The sequence below is a fragment of the Bos javanicus genome, chromosome 23, assembly GCF_032452875.1.
Source record: "Bos javanicus breed banteng chromosome 23, ARS-OSU_banteng_1.0, whole genome shotgun sequence".
In the NCBI taxonomy this organism is placed as follows: Eukaryota; Metazoa; Chordata; class Mammalia; order Artiodactyla; family Bovidae; genus Bos; species Bos javanicus.
In genome coordinates this window covers 236972-256883 of record NC_083890.1, presented here as the reverse complement: position 1 = coordinate 256883, position 19912 = coordinate 236972, and the positions used below count along the sequence as shown (strand labels likewise).

The following is a 19912-nucleotide window of genomic DNA, read 5'->3' as shown; positions in this document are numbered from 1 at the left end:
TATCTTCTCTAATTTAGGAAACTTTCTGAAAATCAATATTAAATGTAAATGAATAAGTAACATTTACACATGATTCACCACTGTATACATAATATGAATAGAAAAACAAGTGTATCATATAGAGGTATTGAAAGGAAATTCCTTGCCACTTTTTCAAACAAGTAGTGTGGAAATACTTACACGTTCAGAGTAAGTTTTCATGTGTTGCAAAGAACAAAGTACATATGAGTCTGTGCTTGTACCCAAACAATAGTCACAGTTCAGTTGGGATACAAGAATACAAATATAGATTAGGTATTATTATAAAGTACCAAATTGTAGAGTGTAACTTGAATAGTGCTTTTTAGCTAAGAATATGTTATATGTGGTATGTTTTTAAAATGCAAATGTAAAATAAAAGACTTTTTCTGTAAAACAAAAAAAAAAATAAAATAAAAATGCAAATGCCAGGACCATACATGTGTTTACCAAGTAAGTTTCTAAGGTTGTAGCTTGGAAATGTGCATGTAATTTTAAACTCGACAGGTGATTCTAAAGTGTACTAGGGATTTCTGTGTGTTGATTAAGAACTAAATAGACATTTTTCCAAAGAAGACATACAGATGGCTAACAAACACATGAAAAGATGTTCAACATCACTCATTATCAGAGAAATGCAAATCAAAACCACTATGAGGTACCATTTCACACCAGTCAGAATGGCTGCGATCCAAAAGTCTACAAATAATAAATGCTGGAGAGGGTGTGGAGAAAAGGGAACCCTCTTAAACTGTTGGTGGGAATGCAAACTAGTACAGCCACTATGGAGAACATTGTGGAGATTCCTTTAAAAACTGGAAATAGAACTGCCTTATGATCCAGCAATCCCACTGCTGGGCATACACTCTGAGGAAACCAGAAGGGAAAGAGACACGTGTACCCCAATGTTCATCGCAGCACTGTTTATAATAGCCAGGACATGGAAGCAACCTAGATGTCCATCAGCAGATGAATGGATAAGAAAGCTTTGGTACATATACACAATGGAGTATTACTCAGCCATTAAAAAGATTACATTTGAATCAGTTCTAATGAGGTGGATGAAACTGGAGCCTATTATACAGAGTGAAGTAAGCCAGAAAGAAAAACACCAATACAGTATACTAACGCATATATATGGAATTTAGAAAGATGGTAACAATAACCCTGTGTATGAGACAGCAAAAGAGACACTGATGTATAGAACAGTCTTATGGACTCTGTGGGAGAGGGAGAAGGTGGGAAGATTTGGGAGAATGGCATTGAAACATGTATAATATCATGTATGAAACGAGTTGCCAGTCCAGGTTCGATGCATAATACTGGATGCTTGGGGCTAGTGCACTGGGACGACCCAGAGGGATGGTATGGGGAGGGAGGAGGGAAGAGGGTTCAGGATGGGGAACACATGTATACCTGTGGCAGATTCATTTTGATATTTGGCAAAACTAATACAATTAGGTAAAGTTTAAAAATAAAATAAAATTTAAAAAATAAAGTGTAGGGAAGGCGCCAAGATGGCAGAGGAGTAGGACGGGGAAAACACTTTCTCCCCCACAAATTCATCAAAAGAGCATTTAAACGTCGAGTAAATTCCACAAAACAACTTCTGAATGCCGGCAGAGGACACCAGGCACCCAGAAAAGCAACCCAACTCCTCGAAAGGAGGTAGGAAAAAATATTAAAGACAATAAAAGAGACAAAAGAGGGAGGGACGTAGTTCCGTCCCGGGAAGGGAGTCTTAAAAAGAGAGAAGTTTCCAAACACCAGGAAACCTTCTCACTGCCGAATCCGTGCCGAGCTTTGGAAGCACAGAGGACAACATAACAGTGAGAAAAAATAAATAAACAATTAAAACTCGCAGATTGCGAGCCCTACAGTAACTCCTCCAGCGGAGAAGCAGCGCAGACGCCTGCATCCGCCATTAGCGAGCTGGGGCTGGGCAGGGAGGCGCGGCGCGGGCTGCATCGCTGAGAGTAAGAATCTGGCCTGAATACCCTGAGCACTATCTGAGCGAAATAATTTGGGCTAGCAAACCAGACTGTGGGATATCTACCATGCGAAAAGCCAGCCCTAACCTAAGACACCGCCAGCCCCCGCACGGAACAAAGGACTAAACAGAGGTAGCCGGCTGCAAACCTTCCCCCTCCGGTGACAGGCAGCCAGAGCCGGAAGGGGGCAATCGCAGCCCCAGAGAGACATTATCTATAAAACTGGCTTCTTTGCTAACTAAAACTTATTGGGGGTCTGGACGGTCAACATCTGCCTGAGAAGGTGCGCCGGTTTTACACCCAGATAACCAAGTGGCGGGGAGGCGATAAGTCGCAGCATTGGCGCTCGCCAAACACCTCATCACCTGAGCTGCTCGGACCTGGGAAGAGCACAAAACGCAGCCCCAACTGAGTCTGCGCCTCTGAGGACTACCTGAGTGCCTGAACCTGAGCGGCTTGGACCTGGGAGGTGCATGCAACCCAGGGCCAGCCTTGGATTGTTCCCGGCGGAACAACCTAGAGCCTGAGCAGTGTGGGCAGGGAGGCTACACGCCCCGTGAGCAGGGGCAGACCCAGTGTGGCTGAGGCACTGCGAGCGCACGCCAGTGTCATTTGTTTGCAGCATCCCTCCCTCCCTCCCCATAGCGCGACTGAACAAAGAGAAGAAATACAGCTCCACCCACCAGAACACGGACACAAGCTTCCCTAACCAGGAAACCTTGACAAGCCACCTCTACATACCCACACACAGCGAGGAAACGCCACAATAAAGAGAACTCCACAAACTGCCAGAATACAGAAAGGACTCCCAAACTCAGCAATTTAAACAAGATGAAGAGACAGAGGAATACCCAGCAGATAAAGGAACAGGATAAATGCCCACCAAACCAAACAAAAGAGGAAGAGATAGGGAATCTACCTGATAAAGAATTCCAAATAATGATAGTGAAATTGATCCAAAATCTTGAAATTAAAATGGAATCACAGGTAAATAGCCTGGAGACAAGGATTGAGAAGATGCAAGAAAGGTTTAACAAGGACCTAGAAGAAATAAAAAAGAGTCAATATATAATGAATAATGCAATAAATGAAATTAAAAACACTCTGGAGGCAACAAATAGTAGAATAACAGAGGCAGAAGATAGGATTAGTGAACTAGAAGATAGAATGGTAGAAATAAATGAATCAGAGAGGATAAAAGAAAAACGAATTAAAAGAAATGAGGACAATCTCAGAGACCTCCAGGACAATATTAAACACTACAACATTCGAATCATAGGGGTTCCAGAAGAAGAAGACAAAAAGAAAGACCATGAGAAAATACTTGAGGAGATAATAGTTGAAAACTTCCCTAAAATGGGGAAGGAAATAATCACCCAAGTCCAAGAAACCCAGAGAGTCCCAAACAGGATAAACCCAAGGAGAAACACCCCAAGACACATATTAATCAAATTAACAAAGATCAAACACAAAGAACAAATATTAAAAGTAGCCAGGGAAAAAAAAACAAATAACACACAAGGGAATTCCCATAAGGATAACAGCTGATCTTTCAATAGAAACTCTTCAAGCCAGGAGGGAATGGCAAGACATACTTAAAATGATGAAAGAAAATAACCTACAGCCCAGATTATTGTACCCAGCAAGGATCTCATTCAAGTATGAAGGAGAAATCAAAAGCTTTTCAGACAAGCAAAAGCTGAGAGAATTCTGCACCACCAAACCAGCTCTCCAACAAATACTAAAGGATATTCTCTAGACAGGAAACACAAAAATGGTGTATAAACTCGAACCCAAAACAATAAAGTAAATGGCAACAGGATCATACTTATTAGTAATTACCTTAAACGTAAATGGGTTGAATGCCCCAACCAAAAGACAAAGACTGGCTGAATGGATACAAAAACAAGACCCCTACATATGTTGTCTACAAGAGACCCACCTCAAAACAGGGGACACATACAGACTGAAAGTGAAGGGCTGGAAAAAGATTTTCCATGCAAATTGGGACCAAAAGAAAGCAGGAGTCACAATACTCGTATCAGATAAATTAGACTTTAAAACAAAGGCTGTGAAAAGAGACGAAGAAGGTCACTACATAATGATCAAAGGATCAATCCAAGAAGAAGATATAACAATTATAAATATATATCCACCCAACATGGGAGCACCGCAGTATGTAAGACAAATCCTAACAAGTATGAAAGGAGAAATTAACAATAACACAATAATAGTGGGAGACTTTAATACCCTACTCACACTTATGGATAGATCAACTAAACAGAAAATTAACAAGGAAAAAAAAAAAAAACAAAAACATGTATCTATAAAGCTCACTAAAGCAAAGCACAGTAAAATGAGGTATGGCAATAAAAGGTGTTAAATTTATCAAATAAAAAAAAATAATAAAGTGCTGAAAAATTAAAAAAAATAAAAATAAAAAAATAAAGTGTACTAGGAATAACAATCATTGGTTTAACATTAATATACTATATACACAGATTAAAAAAGAAGAGGTTAATTTAGGCTGAAATTTTAAAAGATGGCTTCATAGAAGAGATGAGATTTGAATGAAAGATGAGATGGACAGAAGGTAGGTGAAACAGGCTGCTTTCTTTTACTTTTTAGCTCAAAATAAAATCTTTCCTTTAAGAATTTTATCTGTGTTTCAGATTCCTAATTGGATTGATCTAGAATAGATAATAAAACTTATAATAATAAATTCCAGGAAATGTTTAGCTTCTCATAAATCCATGATATGGCTACATGAAACTCAGATTTAATATTTTGCTTGAAAATTCACTAATTGCTACAGATTAGCATTAATATATTAATTTGAAAATTTTATCAAAGTTAGTAAATGCATTTTGGATGAAAAATTGCCAATTGATGTTTTATCCAAATTTGGATTCTTAGATCTTTAATATAGGATTGGTATCTGGAAGCTGAATAACATACATTTGTTTGTTGAATGAATGAAATATTTGGGTTTACTTGGTTAATTCATCCCACCTTGGTTGTGGGGCAGATTTCAATAGTCTCCATTTGAAAGATCAAGAATTTTAATCTCGATCAAATTCTTTGATATAAGAATTTTATAATGGTTTTGGTTTGTTTTTTCTTTATTAATCCAGAACCAATGAGCTGGCAAAGACTTTTAACAATCATTAACTTTTAGGCTTTTTCTTTCCCAATGAAAGACTGAAGGAAAATAATAACAATGGAAAAGGCAAAAGAGTTCCAAGCATCCTAATACCAGGGGAGTTTTCCATCCATGTGGACACATACACCAGCTGGTAAAGCTTTCTCTTCAGACCAGTCTCTCCAGAGGGTGCGGTAAGCTGAGTCACCCACATGTTAGCAGAAAGCAGCAGGGCCTCCCAGCTTGCTCAAGCTTGGCCATACAGTTTCATAGAATAAGGTGATTTTGTCATTGTTTAGATTTGAAATGTTAATAGAATTGTAAAGGCATGACAGCAAAAAAGATCACTAAGAACTTTTATCTTGCTGTATTACATCCTTTCAGCACTGTTGTTACAGAAAAAAATGTCAGAAGATATTCACATTTCCTCAGGAGAGTTTTATGATACTTCTGGAACAGTTTCATGGCAGGGGCAGAATAAGAAGAATGAACAGAAAACAAAACACAGATGGGAAGAGTATGGTGAGGTGATGAGAGAAGACTTTGATTTTATTTTTCACATATGTATTTTGGAGAACAAAGAGGGAGAAAATGCAAAGTATTAGACAGTGTTTAGTTCCAGACATGTATTTATAAAATATTTTTATTGTGCAGCAGCTTTAATAATAAGGATAGACAATACTGGTATTAGAGAAGAGGGAGCTTGGTCAGAAGGAGGTGTCACAGAACAAGATGCCTGTGAGATCAACCTTGGTGCCATTCAGGAGAAGTCCAGGCTGTCCCACTGGCTGCTTTTAGTTCAGCTGACATGGCTGTAGGCTATAAGGACCTAAATAAATGGCCATTTTCCCCTAAAGAACTACTGAAGGAACTCTTGGGGAAACTACATTCTTTGGCAAACGTGTAATTCATAGACCCAAACTCAAGACTTCCAAGGTACTATTTGGACTCTTGGTAACTGTTCTGGCTGCAAAATAACCTCAGGAACTATGATTTTGAAAGTATCTGGCACCTGACTCAAGGATTACATCTACTGATCATCGTACTGTGGCAAATTTTTGGCCCCTCCGCTGCTACATGATTGCCTCATCCCAGACAAGCCTGATTGTAATCAGTAAAAAAAAAAAAAAATCAAAAATAAACATAATTCTTCATAAGCAGTGACTGAACATGAACATATCTTAAACAGTTTAATTCACATTAGGTTGCACAGAATAGCAGAAAATAAAATGAATTTGTATTTTAATATTTTCAAGGGTGGCTTATCACATTTAAGGCCTTACATGTCATCTTGGGTACAGTAGTAATTTTAATCAGACAAGGGTGTGCTAGAGCCACAGGTCTATGCATTCCAAATGTGTGCTTCTCTCCTCACTTTGGTAGCTTTATGTAGATCCAGATAGGATTTTTATACCACAGAAATTGGCAAACAGGATTCTTAATCCCTTTGGGCTGTTACAACAAAATGACACAGACTAGGTGGCTTATCAAAAACTGAAATTTATTTCTCACAGTTCTGGAGGCTGATATCTCAGATCAGGTGCCTGTGTGGTCAAGTGTAAGTCTTCTTCCAGATTGCAAAGTTCTCTTTGTATCCTTATATGGTGGAAGGAAATGGCAACCCACTCCAGTATTCTTGCCTGGAGAATCCCATGGACAGAAGAGCCTGATGGGCTATAGTCCACGGGGTTGCAAAGAGTTGGACAGGACTGAGCGATTTCACTTTCACTTTTCTTCATGGTGGAAGGAGATAAGGAGCTCAATGGGATCTCTAATCCCTTTCAAGAGGATCTAATTACCTCCCACAGGCTCCATCTTCTAACATCATCAAATTGAGCATTCGAATTCCAATACATGAACTTGGGGGGATGGTGAACACAAGCATTCAGACTATGCATGAGTGCTGAGTCGCTTCAATCATGTCCAACTCTTTGCAACGCTATGGACTGTAACCCTCCAGTCTCCTCTGTTCATGGGATTCTCCAGGCAAGAATACGAAATGGATTGCCATTTCCTTCTCCAAGGGACCTTCCCAACCCAGAGATCAAACCTGCATCTCCTGCATCTCCTGCCTTGAAAGCAGATTCTTTACCCACTGAGCCACCATAGCATTCAACAAATCAGGGCTTTCTATTTTGCAGAGAGCCACTGAAATAGTTTGACAGCACACCACTGAATTACATACACATTTTAGAAGAAGAGTCCTAATACAAATGTATGGTTTTGTACTTAAGAATATTGCTTGCTGAGTAAATATTTAAAGACACTATTTTAAAGAGAAGGCATTTCGTTAGACTACCAAAGCTCACTTTGTTATTAGCCATCATTTAACCTCCTTTTGTCTTAGTTTTTCTATCCTTAAAACAAAAACATTATAATAACTACTTCATAGAATGGTTCTGATGACTCAAAGAATTAATATATGTGGTGCTGTTTTTTTTTAATTAAAATTTATTTATTTTAATTATAGGCTAATTACTTTACAATATTGTATTAGTTTTGCCATACATCAACATGAATCTGCCACAGGTGTACATGTGTTCCCAATCCTGAACCCCCCTCCCACCTCCTATGTGATGCTCTTTTTAAAGTGCCTGGCACATATAAAGTGCTCAGCAAGTATTTTCTACTAGTATTAACAATAAATAAGACTGTATGATTATTTACAGACCTGGTGTAAAAACCTGCCTCAATTGTGTTATTTTCTTTGTTGAGCTTTTGTATATTTTAGAAGCCCTTACCCAACTTCCATAAATTTTGTCATGATCAGTTAAATGAAAACACATCAAATCACTTTGAAATGCATAAAGCACTATGTAATGAAAGATTGAATAATTATGTAAAAGGCATCATCTTGAATTTTATTTATACTGCATCTTTGAAATAAGCACCATATTTTCCTTTAGGAGATATTACTGCTTCTAGAGAAACAAACATAAATGGTGCCCAAACCTTCTACTGAGTAGTTTTAGGCAATGGCATTTATCAAAATACTACAGGTCACTAAAAGCACAGAGACTCAAATCAAACTTTGCATCTCAGGGTCAGGCCAGCTTTGTAATTTGGTAAGTAAGCCTTTGATTATTCAAGGATCTTCTAATTTGTAGAATGCACTAGCACAACAAAGAGAAAATCTTACATGCAGCCTATTTTGCAAAATAGGATATTAAAATGTAATTTTCTTTAGAGGAAAAAAAGAAAACAATTGTCTTTTCTGATGAGTGTTTCTAGCCAAATTAAAACTAATTTGGGGGTGTGCATACAGATGTTCCCATTTTATGTTGACCTTCTAGTCAAGTACTGCTTCTAGTCAAGCACTGTTGAATAAGAGAGGGAATGTGTTTTACATGTATTTTCTTACACTCAGAACTTATAAGAACCTAGTCTTTGCAGGCTTCCTTTTTTTTTTTTTTTTCAACCACATAGTCCTGTTATCTCTCTAAATTGAGTCTCAGGTGATTTTGTGCTTGGATCCCCTGGGTCAGTGATGGGGAGCGAGATCTGACCCCTGAGGCTTCCTGTTCTGGAAACCTGGCTCTGCTGATACGGGCTGAGGGTTGGGGTACAAGACTGAGGGTTAGGGGGTAGAGAGGAACCAAGCTGTTTCTTCCAACAGCCAACTTGCCTCCTGCACCTTCTTAATCAGGAGCTATGTCTCTTCGATGCTCCACTTCCCACCACTGTTGCCTGCATGATTGCAGCTCTCATCAGGTAATCCAAGACTCCTATTTTATAGCAGCAACTCCTGATCCTTGTGACCCTCCTGCCCAAGGTTGGTATGGCTTACCCCTGTTGCTAATTTCTGGGTTGCCTCATTTTTCTCTGGTTGGCTTCATCTATCCCTTCCATCATCTGTTTTATGCTTTAATCAGTTCCCTGTGTTAGAAGCCAACATTGAAGTATTATAGGTGAATACAGTTTTCCTTGACTGGAACCTGATTGGCCCAAGATCTAACACAGGCCTCCTAGTTAACTGAATTCTCAGGCACATGACACTGTTGAAAGCACAACTCCTCTGTATCCATCACAAAGGTCTCATAGGCCTTTCTGTAGCATGAGCTTCTGAGGTCACTCTCCCCTTCACAGCACTTTTCCTTTAGTTAAATGACAGCTCTACCTCGAGACTGCTCTGCACCATGTATCTGAGATGGAGTCAGAGAAAAAGTAATTATCTTTATTTCTGCTAACATCAGAGTCACAAGAACCTCAGCCATAAGACTGTTCTAAACCAATACAATATTTTAAATTAATTAGCCTCCAATTAAAATAAATAAATTTAAATTAAAAAGAAAAAAAGAAGAACCTCAGCCATTACACTTGTTAGCCCAGCCTGCCTCCTTCTTCAGGTTATGTCCCTGAAATTCACTTACAGGTAGTGGTTTTCTCAGACATTATTACCCTTTCTAGAGAATCACAAAGGATGATAGAGCCTATAGATAATTTTAATGTATCCGAAAATGAATATTTTCATGTATCTGACTAGAATATGCATCTGTGAGATGTTACCACTCTAAAACTATATCCCTTCTTTCTTTTCAAGAAAGTAACTTTGGGCCACTTAACAACTCCATATCTTAAATTGATTTTAGGGAGTTTAAATTAGCTCTATAATTATTCTCTTACACCAGAGGTATCAAGCTAGCGTTATATGTTCATGTATTTATTAAACTTATTTTGGACTCCGAACATTGAAATATTCATTAATGCTGAGTTTCTAAAAATATCATTTTATAAATGTTTTTTTGCATTTCCCCCTACACTCCATCCTAACGCAATGCATGTTTTGCTCCCCCTAAATGAAATGATATTCTTTTTCCTTCTATTTTCTTTTGTTGTGTTATGAATTCTCAATCAAATAACCATCTTTCCAGGAGTATGCTCTGAATTTTCCTACACACTTGACCCCTGTTCATGCCCCCAAATAATTTGTGTGAAATATATTTGTTTCTATCTCAAATTAGATTTCAAAGTTCTCTAATGAAAGAACTATGTTTCATCTTTGTAGATGCTCTGTTACTTTCTTGGTGCTTCAGTTTAGTTCAGACACTTAGTTGTGTCAGATTCTTTAGACTCCATACACAGTAGCACGCCAGGCCTCCCTGTTCATCACCAACACCCGGAGTTTACCCAAACTCATATCCATTGACTTGGTGATGTGATCCAACCATCTCATCCTCTGTCATCCCCTTCTCCCACCTTCAATCTTTCCCACCATGAGGGTCTTTTCAAATGAGTCAGCTCTTCACATCAGGTGGCCAAAGTATTAGAGTTTCAGCCTCAACATCAGTCCTTTCTATGAACACTCAGGACTGATCTTCTTTAGGATGGACTGGTTGGATTTCATTGCAGTCCAAGGGACTCTCAAGAGTCTTCTCCAACACCACAGTGCAAAACTATCAATTCTTTGGCACTCAGCTTTCTTTATAGTCCAACTCTCACATCCATGCACAACTACTGGAAAAACCATAGCCTTGACTATATGGACCTTTGTTGGCAAAGTAATGTCTCTCTATTTTTTTAAAATTATATTTTACTTAACTTTACAATATTGTATTGGTTTTGCCATATAGCAAAATGAATCTGTCACAGGTATACATGTGTTCCCCATCCTAAACTCTCCTCCCTACCCATACCATCTCTCTGGGTCGTCCCAGTGCACGAGCCCCAAGTATCCAGTATTGTGCATCGAACCTGGACTGGTGACTCATTTCATATATGATATTATACATATTTCAATGCCATTCTCCCAAATCACCCCACCCTCTCCCCCTCCCAGAGTCCATAAGACTGTTCTATACGTCAGTGTCTCTTTTGCTGTCTCATATACAGGGTTATTGTTAGCATCTTTCTAAATTCCGTATATATGTGTTAGTATACTGTATTGGTGTTTTTCTTTCTGGCTTACTTTACTCTGTACAATAGGCTCCAGTTTCATCCACCTAATTAGAGCTGATTCAAATGTATTCTTTTTAATGGCTGAGTAATACACTATTGTGTACATGTATCAAAGCTTGTTTATCCATTAATCTGCTGATGGACATCTAGGTTGCTTCCATGTCCTGGCTATTATAAACAGTGCTGCGATGAACATTGGGGTACACGTGTCTCTTTCCCTTCTGGTTTCCTCAGTGTGTATGCCCAGCAGTGGGATTGCTGGATCATAAGGCAGTTCTATTTCCAGTTTTTTAAGGAATCACCACACTGTTCTCCATAGTGGCTGTACTAGTTTGCATTCCCACCAACAGTGTAAGAGGGTTCCCTTTTCTCCACACCCTCTCCAGCATTTATTGCTTGTAAATTTTTGGATTGCAGCCATTCTGACTGGCATGAAATGGTACCTCATAGTGGTTTTGATTTGCATTTCTCTGATAATGAGTAATGTTAAGCATCTTTTCAGGTGTTTGTTAGACATCTGTATATCTTCTTTGGAGAAATGTCTATTTATTTCTTTGGCCCATTTTTTGATTGGGTCATTTATTTTTCTGGAATTGAGCTGTAGGAGTTGCTTGTATATTTTTGAGATTAGTTGCTTGTCATTTGCTTCATTTGTATTGTTTTCTCCCATTCTGAAGGCTGTCTTTTCACCTTGCTTATAGTTTCCTTTGTTGTGCAAAAGCTTTTAATTTTAATTAGGTCCCATTTGTTTATTTTTGCTTTTATTTCCAATATTCTGGGAGATGGGTCATAGAGAATCCTGCTGTAATGTATGTCGGAGAGTGTTTTGCCTATGTTCTCCTCTAGGAGTTTTATAGTTTCTGGTCTTACGTTTAGATCTTTAATCCATGTTGAGTTTATTTTTGTGTATGGTGTTAGAAAGTGCTTTAGTTTCATTCTTTTACAAGTGGCTGACCAGTTTTCCCAGCACGACTTGTTAAAGAGATTGTCTTTAATGCATTGTATATTCTTGCCTCCTTTGTCAAAGATAAGGTGTCCATATGTGCGTGGATTTATCTCTGGGCTTTCTATTTTGTTCCATTGATCTATATTTCTGTCTTTGTGCCAGTACCATACTGTCTTGATAACTGTGGCTTTGTAGTAGAGCCTGAAGTCAGGCAGGTTGATTCCTCCAGTTCCATTCTTTCTCAGGATCGCTTTGGCTATTTGAGGTTTTTTGTATTTCCATAAAATTGTGAAATTATTTGTTCTAGCTCTGTGAAGAAAACTGTTTGTAGCTTGATAGGGATTGAATTGAATCTATAAATTGCTTTAGGTAGTATACTCATCTCCACCATATTGATTCTTCCAATCCATGAACATGGTATATTTCTCCATCTATTAGTGTCCTCTTTGATTTCTTTCATCAGTGTTTTATAGTTTTCTATATATAGGTTTTCAGTTTCTTTAGGTAGATATATTCGTAAGTATTTTATTCTTTTCATTGCAATGGTGAATGGAATTGTTTCCTTAATTTCTCTTTCTATTTTCTCGTTATTAGTGCATAGGAATGCAAGGCATTTTTGTGTGTTCATTTTATATCCTTCAATTTCACTATATTCATTGATTAGTTCTAGTAATTTTCTGGTGGAGTCTTCAGGGTTTTCTATGTAGAGGATCATGTCATCTGCAAACAGTGAGAGTTTTACTTCTTCTTTTCCAATTTGGATTCCTTTTATTTCTTTTTCTGCTCTGATTGCTGTGGCCAAAACTTCCAAAACTATGTTGAATAGTAATGGTGAAAGTGGGCACCCTTGTCTTGTTCCTGACTTTAGAGGAAATGCTTTCAATTTTTCACCATTGAGGATAATGTTTGCTGTGGGTTTGTCATATATAGCTTTTATTATGTTGAGGTATGTTCCTTCTATTCCTGCTTTCTGGAGAGTTTTTATCATAAATGGATGTTGAGTTTTGTCAAAGGCTTTTTCTGCATCTATTGAGATAATCATATGGTTTTTATTTTTTAATTTGTTAATGTGGTGTATTACATTGATTGATTTTTGGATATTGAAGAATCCTTGCAACCCTGGGATCAAGCCCACTTGGTCATGGTGTATGATCTTTTTAATGTGTTGTTGGATTCTGATTGCTAGAATTTTGTTAAGGATTTTTGCATCAATGTTCATCAGTGATATTGGACTGTAGTTTTCTTTTTTTGTGGCATCTTTATCAGGTTTTGGTATTAGGGTGGTGGCCTCATAGAATGTGTTTGGAAGTTTACCTTCCTCTGCAATTTTCTGGAAGAGTTTGAGTAGGATAGGTATTAGCTCTTCTCTAAATTTTTGGTAGAATTCAGCTGTGAAGCCGTCTGGACCTGGGCTTTTGTTTGCTGGAAGATTTCTGATTACAGTTTCAATTTCCGTGCTTGTGATGGGTCTGCTAAGATTTTCTATTTCTTCCTGGTCCAGTTTTGGAAAGTTGTACTTTTCTAAGAATTTGTCCATATCTTCTCTGTTGTCCATTTTATTGGCATATAAATGCTGATAGTAGTCTCTTATGATCCTTTGTATTTCTGTGTTATCTGTTGTGATCTCTCCATTTTCATTTCTAATTTTCTTGATTTGGTTTTTCTCTCTTTGTCTCTTGATGAGTCTGGCTAATGGTTTGTCAATTTTATTTATCCTTTCAAAGAACCAGCTTTTGGCTTTGTTGATTTTTGCTATGGTCTCTTTTGTTTCTTTTTCACTTCTTTCTGTCCTAATTTTTAAGATTTCTTTCCTTCTACTAACCCTGGGGTTCTTCATTCCTTTCTTTTCTAGTTGTTTTAGGTGTAGAGTTCGGTTATTTATTTGACTTTTTTCTTGTTTCTTGAGGTATGCCTGTATTGCTATGAACTTTCCCCTTAGGACTGCTTTTACTGTGTCCCACAGGTTTTGGGTTGTTATGTTTTGATTTTCATTCATTTCTATGCAAATTTTGATTTCTTTTTTGATTTCTTCTGTGATTTGTTGGTTATTCAGCAGGGTGTTGTTCATCCTCCATATGTTGGAATTTTTAATAGCTTTTCTCCTGTAATTGAGATCTAATCTTACTGCATTGTGGTCAGAAAAGATGCTTGGAATGATTTCATTTTTTCTGGATTTACCAAGGCTAGATTTATGGACCAGGATGTGATCTATCCTGGAGAAGGTTCCATGGGCACTTGAGAAAAAGGTGAAATTCATTGTTTTGGGATGAAATGTCCTATAGATATCAATTAGGTCTAACCGGTCTATTGTATTGTTTAAAGTTTGTGTTTCCTTGTTAATTTTCTGTTTAGTTGATCTATCTATAGGTGTGAATGAGGTATTAAAGTCTCCCACAATTATCGTGTTATTGTTAATTTCTCATTTCATACTTGTTAGCATATATATACTTTGTCTTACATATTGCGGTGCTCCTATGTTGGGTGCATATATATTTATAATTGTTATATCTTCTTGGATTGATCCTTTGATCATTATGTAGTGACCTTCTTTGTCTCTTTTCACAGCCTTTGTTTTAAAGTCTATTTTATCTGATATGAGTATTGCGACTCCTGCTTTCTTTTGGTCCCTATTTGCATGGAAAATCTTTTTCCAGCCCTTCACTTTCAGTCTGTATGTGTCCCCTGTTTTGAGGTGGGTCTCTTGTAGACAACATATGTAGGGGTCTTGTTTTTGTATCCATTCAGCCAGTCTTTGTCTTTTGGTTGGGGCATTCAACCCATTTATGTTTAAGGTAATTACTGATAAGTATGATCCCATTGCCATTTACTTTATTGTTTTGGGTTCGAGTTTATACACCGTTCTTGTGTTTCCTGTCTAGAGAATATCCTTTAGTATTTGTTGGAGACTGGTTTGGTGGTGCAGAATTCTCTCAGCTTTTGCTTGTCTGAGAAGCTTTTGATTTCTCCTTCATATTTGAATGAGATCCTTGCTGGGTACAATAATCTGGGCTGTAGGTTTTCTTTCATCACTTTAAGTATGTCTTGCCATTCCCTCCTGGCTTGAAGAGTTTCTATTGAAAGATCAGCTGTTATCCTTATGGGAATTCCCTTGTGTGTTATTTGTTGTTTTTCCCTTGCTGCTTTTATTATTTGTTCTTTATGTTTGATCTTTGTTAATTTGAATAATATGTGTCTTGGGGTGTTTTGCCTTGGGTTTATCCTGTTTGGGACTCTCTAGGTTTCTTGGCCTTGAGTGATTATTTCCTCCCCCATTTTAGGGAATTTTTCAACTATTATCTCCTCATGTATTTTCTCATGGTCTTTCTTTCAGTCTTCTTCTTCTGGGACCCCTATGATTCGAATTTTGTAGCGTTTAATATTGTCCTGGAGGTCTCTGAGATTGTCCTCATTTCTTTTAATTCGTTTTTCTTTTATCCTCTCTGATTCATTTATTTCTACCATTCTATCTTCTAATTCACTAATCCTATCTTCTGCCTCTGTTATTCTACTATTTGTTGCCTCTAGAGTGTTTTTGATCTCATTTATTGCATTATTCGCTATATATTGACTCTTTTTTATTTCTTCTAGGTCCTTATTAAACCTTTCTTGGATCTTCTCAATCCTTGTCTCCAAGCTATTTATCTGTGATTCCATTTTGATTTCAAGATTTTGGATCAATTTCACTATCATTATTCGGAATTCTTTATCAGGTAGATTCCCTATCTCTTCCTCTTTTGTTTGGTTTGGTGGGCATTTATCCTGTTCTTTTACCTGCTGTGTATTTCTCTGTCTCTTCCTCTCGTTTAAATTGCTGAGTTTGGGGTGTCCTTTCTGTATTCTGGCAGTTCGTGGAGCTCTCTTTTTTGTGGTGTTTCCTTGCTGTGTGTGGGTTTGTACAGGTGGCTTGTCAAGGTTTCTTATTTAGGGAAGCTTGTGTCGGTGTTCTGGTGGGTGGAGCTGGATTTCTTCTCTCTGGAGTGCAATGAAGTGTCCAGTAATGAATTATGAGATGTCTATGGTTTTGGGGTGACTTTGGGCAGCCTGTATATTGTAGCTCAGGGCTGTGTTCCTTTGTTGCTGGAGAATTTGCTTGGTATGTCTTGCCCTGGAACTTGTTGGCCCTTGTGTGGTGCTTGGTTTCAGTATAGGTATGGAGGCATTTGATGAGCTCCTGTCAATTAATGTTCCCTGGTGTCAGGAATTCCCTGGAGTCAGGGTTTGGATTTGAGCCTCCTGCTTCCTGTTATCGGTCTTATTTTTACAGTAGTCTCAAAACTTCTCCTTCTATACAGCACCATTGATAAAACATCTGGGTTAAAGATGAAAAGTTTCTCCACCATGAGGGTCACCCAGAAAGGTTCAAAGCATTACATGGAGAAGAGAAGAGGAAGGAGGGAGTTAGAGGTGATCCGAATGAGATGAGGTGGAAATCTGTATGCAAGTAAAGAAGAAACAGTTAGAATTGGACATGGAACAACAGACTGCTTCTAAATTGGGAAAGGAGTACGTCAAGGCTGTATATTGTCACCCAGCTTATTTAACTTATATACAGAGTATATCATGATGAAACACAAGCTGGAATCAAGATTGCCAGGAAAAATATCAATAACCGCAGATACGCAGTTGTCACTACCCTTATGGCAGAAAGCAAAGAAAAGCTAAAGAGCCTCTTGATGAAAGTGAAAGAGGAGAATGTTAATGTTGGCTTAAAACTCAACACTCAAGAAACTAAGATCATGATCAGGCCCCATCACTTCGTGGCAAATAGATGGGGAAACAATGGAAACAGTGACAGACTTTATATCTTGGGGCACCAAAATCACTGCAGATCGTGGCTGCAGCCATGAAATTAAAAGAAGCTTGCTCCTTGGAAGGAATCTATGACCAACCATGACAGCATATTATAAAGCAGAGACATTAATTTGCTGAAAAAGGTCCATCTAGTCAAAGCTATGGTTTTTCCAGTAGTCATTTACGGATGTGAAAGTTGGACTATAAAGAAATCTGAGTGCCAAAGAATTGATTCTTTTGAACTGTGTTGTTGGAGAAGTCTCTTGAGAGTCCCTTGGACTGCAAGGAGATCAAACCAGTCAATCCTAAAGGAAATCAACCCTGAATATTCATTGGAAGGACTGATGCTAAAGCTGAAACTCTCATACTTTGGCCACCTGATGTGAAGAACTGACTCATTAGAAAAGGCCCTGATGCTCGGAAATATTGAAGGCAGGAGGAGAATGGCATGAGAGAGAGAGGGTGAGATCGTCGGATGGCATCACCAACTTGATGGGCATGAGTTTGAGTAAACTCTGGGAATTGGTGATTGACAGGGCAGCCTGGCATGCTGCAGTCCACAGGGTCACAGAGTTGGACATGACTCAGTAACTGACCTGACTGAACTGATCATATTTTCACTCCCAGTTTAAAAACTTAAATGACCTCCCATTTTTTATCAAATTAAATCCCCTAGTTTGACTTTCAAGGCTTAATACTAACCCATCTTTAAATAGCATTGATATAATTACTTGTTACAACTCAGTGGAAGAAATTCCAAGTACATTTATCTGAAAATGAAACTTGGCTCACCCTCCCCCTTAAAAAAATATTTTTGATCCTTCCCCCTTGTCCCTGATGTGGGTTAGGTACCCCCTCCCCTTCCAGATGTCTCCAGCAAATTCATCAGAGAAAGGATACTTTGTTGTCACATTTTGCTTATCTGTCCATATCCCCCATTAGAATATGTCTGCTTTGGGCAGAAACACCTTCAATTCATATTTTTTTTAATTTATTTATTTTAATTGGTGGCCAATTACTTTACAATTTTGTATTTGTTTTGCCATATATCAACATGAGTCCTCCATGGGTGTACAAGTGTTCACCATTCTGAACCCCCCTCCCACCTCCCTCCCCATACCATCCCTCTGGGTCATACCAGTGCTCAAATGTCTACTAAAGTGTTGCCATGTCAGAAATGCTGAAAAATGACTGTTGAATAAATGACATTTATAGTATTATGCATTGTGTTTCTGGTGCCAAAAATGTACTGATGCCTCACTTCTAGGTAAAATTCTTCCTTTCTCTCCTTCTTTTTATATTTCTTCCCACTTCTAGTGTAATTTCAGATGCTCATCAGAAAAAGCAAGAGACATGACTTGGGGCTCCTAACATGAATCAAAATAATTTGTTTCTAAAGCAATATTGTCTCTCCTTAAAGAGTCTCAAAGGCCAAAGAATCAAATGAGACAAATATGAAGTATATGCAGAATCCTGACATAAGACTTCATCACTCAGTTCAACCCTAGAAACATGCACCAAACTCCAAGATGTCATTCTTTGGGACAGTTTTATTTTCTGTGTATAGAGCTTCAGCTATTCCCTCTTGGTGATATAATGAAATCTATTTTCCTGCTCCCCACACTTACCACAGTCTTCTGGCAAATTTGTTCTCAAAACCAATGCCTGAGGACACCCTAAGATAGAAAACATACTCAGTTGGAATCTATTCTACATTTCCTCATTTTAGGCGTCATTTTAAATTTACTGTCACTCACAGGAATATGCAGCACTGTTGCCATAATTCAACACATTATTTCATGTGACAAATTTCCCCCAAAGCCTTTCTTAAACACATACTTCTTATTTGGTTCCAGGTAATTTCCTCAAAAGGCAATCATGTTCACCATGGAAAAGATTGGACCCTCCATTAGTTGGAGTTGGGGACCTTCACCAGAAAGCAGTCATTCACCTGTGTTTTGGCTCTTCCTTTTACTGCTTTTGAACTGTGTTGTTGGAGAAGACTCTTGAGATTACCTTGGACTTCAAGGAGATCCAACCAGTCAATCCTAAAGGAAATCAGCCCTGAACATTCATTGGAACAAATGATGCTGAAGCTGAAACTCCAATACTTTGGCCACCTGATGTAAAGAACTGACTCATTGGAAAAGACCCTGATGCTGGGAAAGATTGAAGGCGGGAGGATAAGGGGACAACAGAGGATGAGATTGTTGGATGGCATCACCGACCCGATGGACATGAGTTTAATTGAGCTTGAGGAGATGGTGATGGACAGGGAAGCCTGGTGTGCTGCAATCCATGGGGTCCCAAAGAGTCAGACATGACTGAGTGACTGTGCTAAACTTTACTGCTTAAATTTACTTTGGTTCAAGGATGATCTATATTTACCATACAGTATATACTGTAGAATTTGAAACTAAATGTGTTTAAAATATACACATGTGTACATTTCTTTCTACTAATCTGATTTCTTACCAGCTCAATAGAATGCTTAACAACTAATTTAAGAAGCAAGATTAAGAAAGTAGAAATGGCTGAATTTTTCAGTTGCCATCTCATTTTACAGACCATTATATCACTAAAAAGTTTTGCTATCCCTCTGAATTGATGTAAGTTACTTTTAAAATCCTGCTGAGTGTTTTTTAATGAGTATTGACACACAAAGCTGTAGGTGAAAATACTACTTGAGAAAAATCATAAGCTTTAGCAATATGGAACCACTACAAGACTGTATTTGACAAAGCAAGATCTGTAAAAATATATTTCTATTGACTGTGGTTAAAAATATCCCCTTTGTGGATCACAGCCTTGTCAGGGCAAATGGATTTGCATAACTCAATGAAGTTATGAGCCATGCAATGCAAGATCACCCAAGACTGGTGGGTCATAGTGGAGAGTTCTGACAAAACATAATCCACTAGAAATGCTTTGCTAAGTCGCTTCAGTCATGTCTAACTCTTTGTGACCCTAAGGACTGTTGCCCACCAGGCTCCTCTGTCCAAGGGTTTCTCCAGGAAAGAATTAAAGTGGGTTGCTGTGCCCTCCTCCAGGGGTATCATCCCAACTCAGGAATCAATTTTGCATGTCTTACATTTTCTACATTGGCAAGCGAATTTTTACCACTAGCAC

The 19912-nt window shown here is 38.1% G+C and overlaps 1 protein-coding gene across 1 annotated transcript in view; it reads left to right on the top strand.

The window, feature by feature from the left end:
• Positions 1-19219, top strand: part of KHDRBS2 (KH RNA binding domain containing, signal transduction associated 2) — a 750813-nt gene extending 731594 nt beyond the window's left edge. Inside the window, exon 10 of the mRNA XM_061397774.1 lies at positions 18640-19219. The gene's annotated coding sequence lies outside the window, so the exon portion shown is untranslated. The remainder of the gene's footprint in view (positions 1-18639) is intronic.
• Positions 19220-19912: the final 693 nt, after the last annotated feature.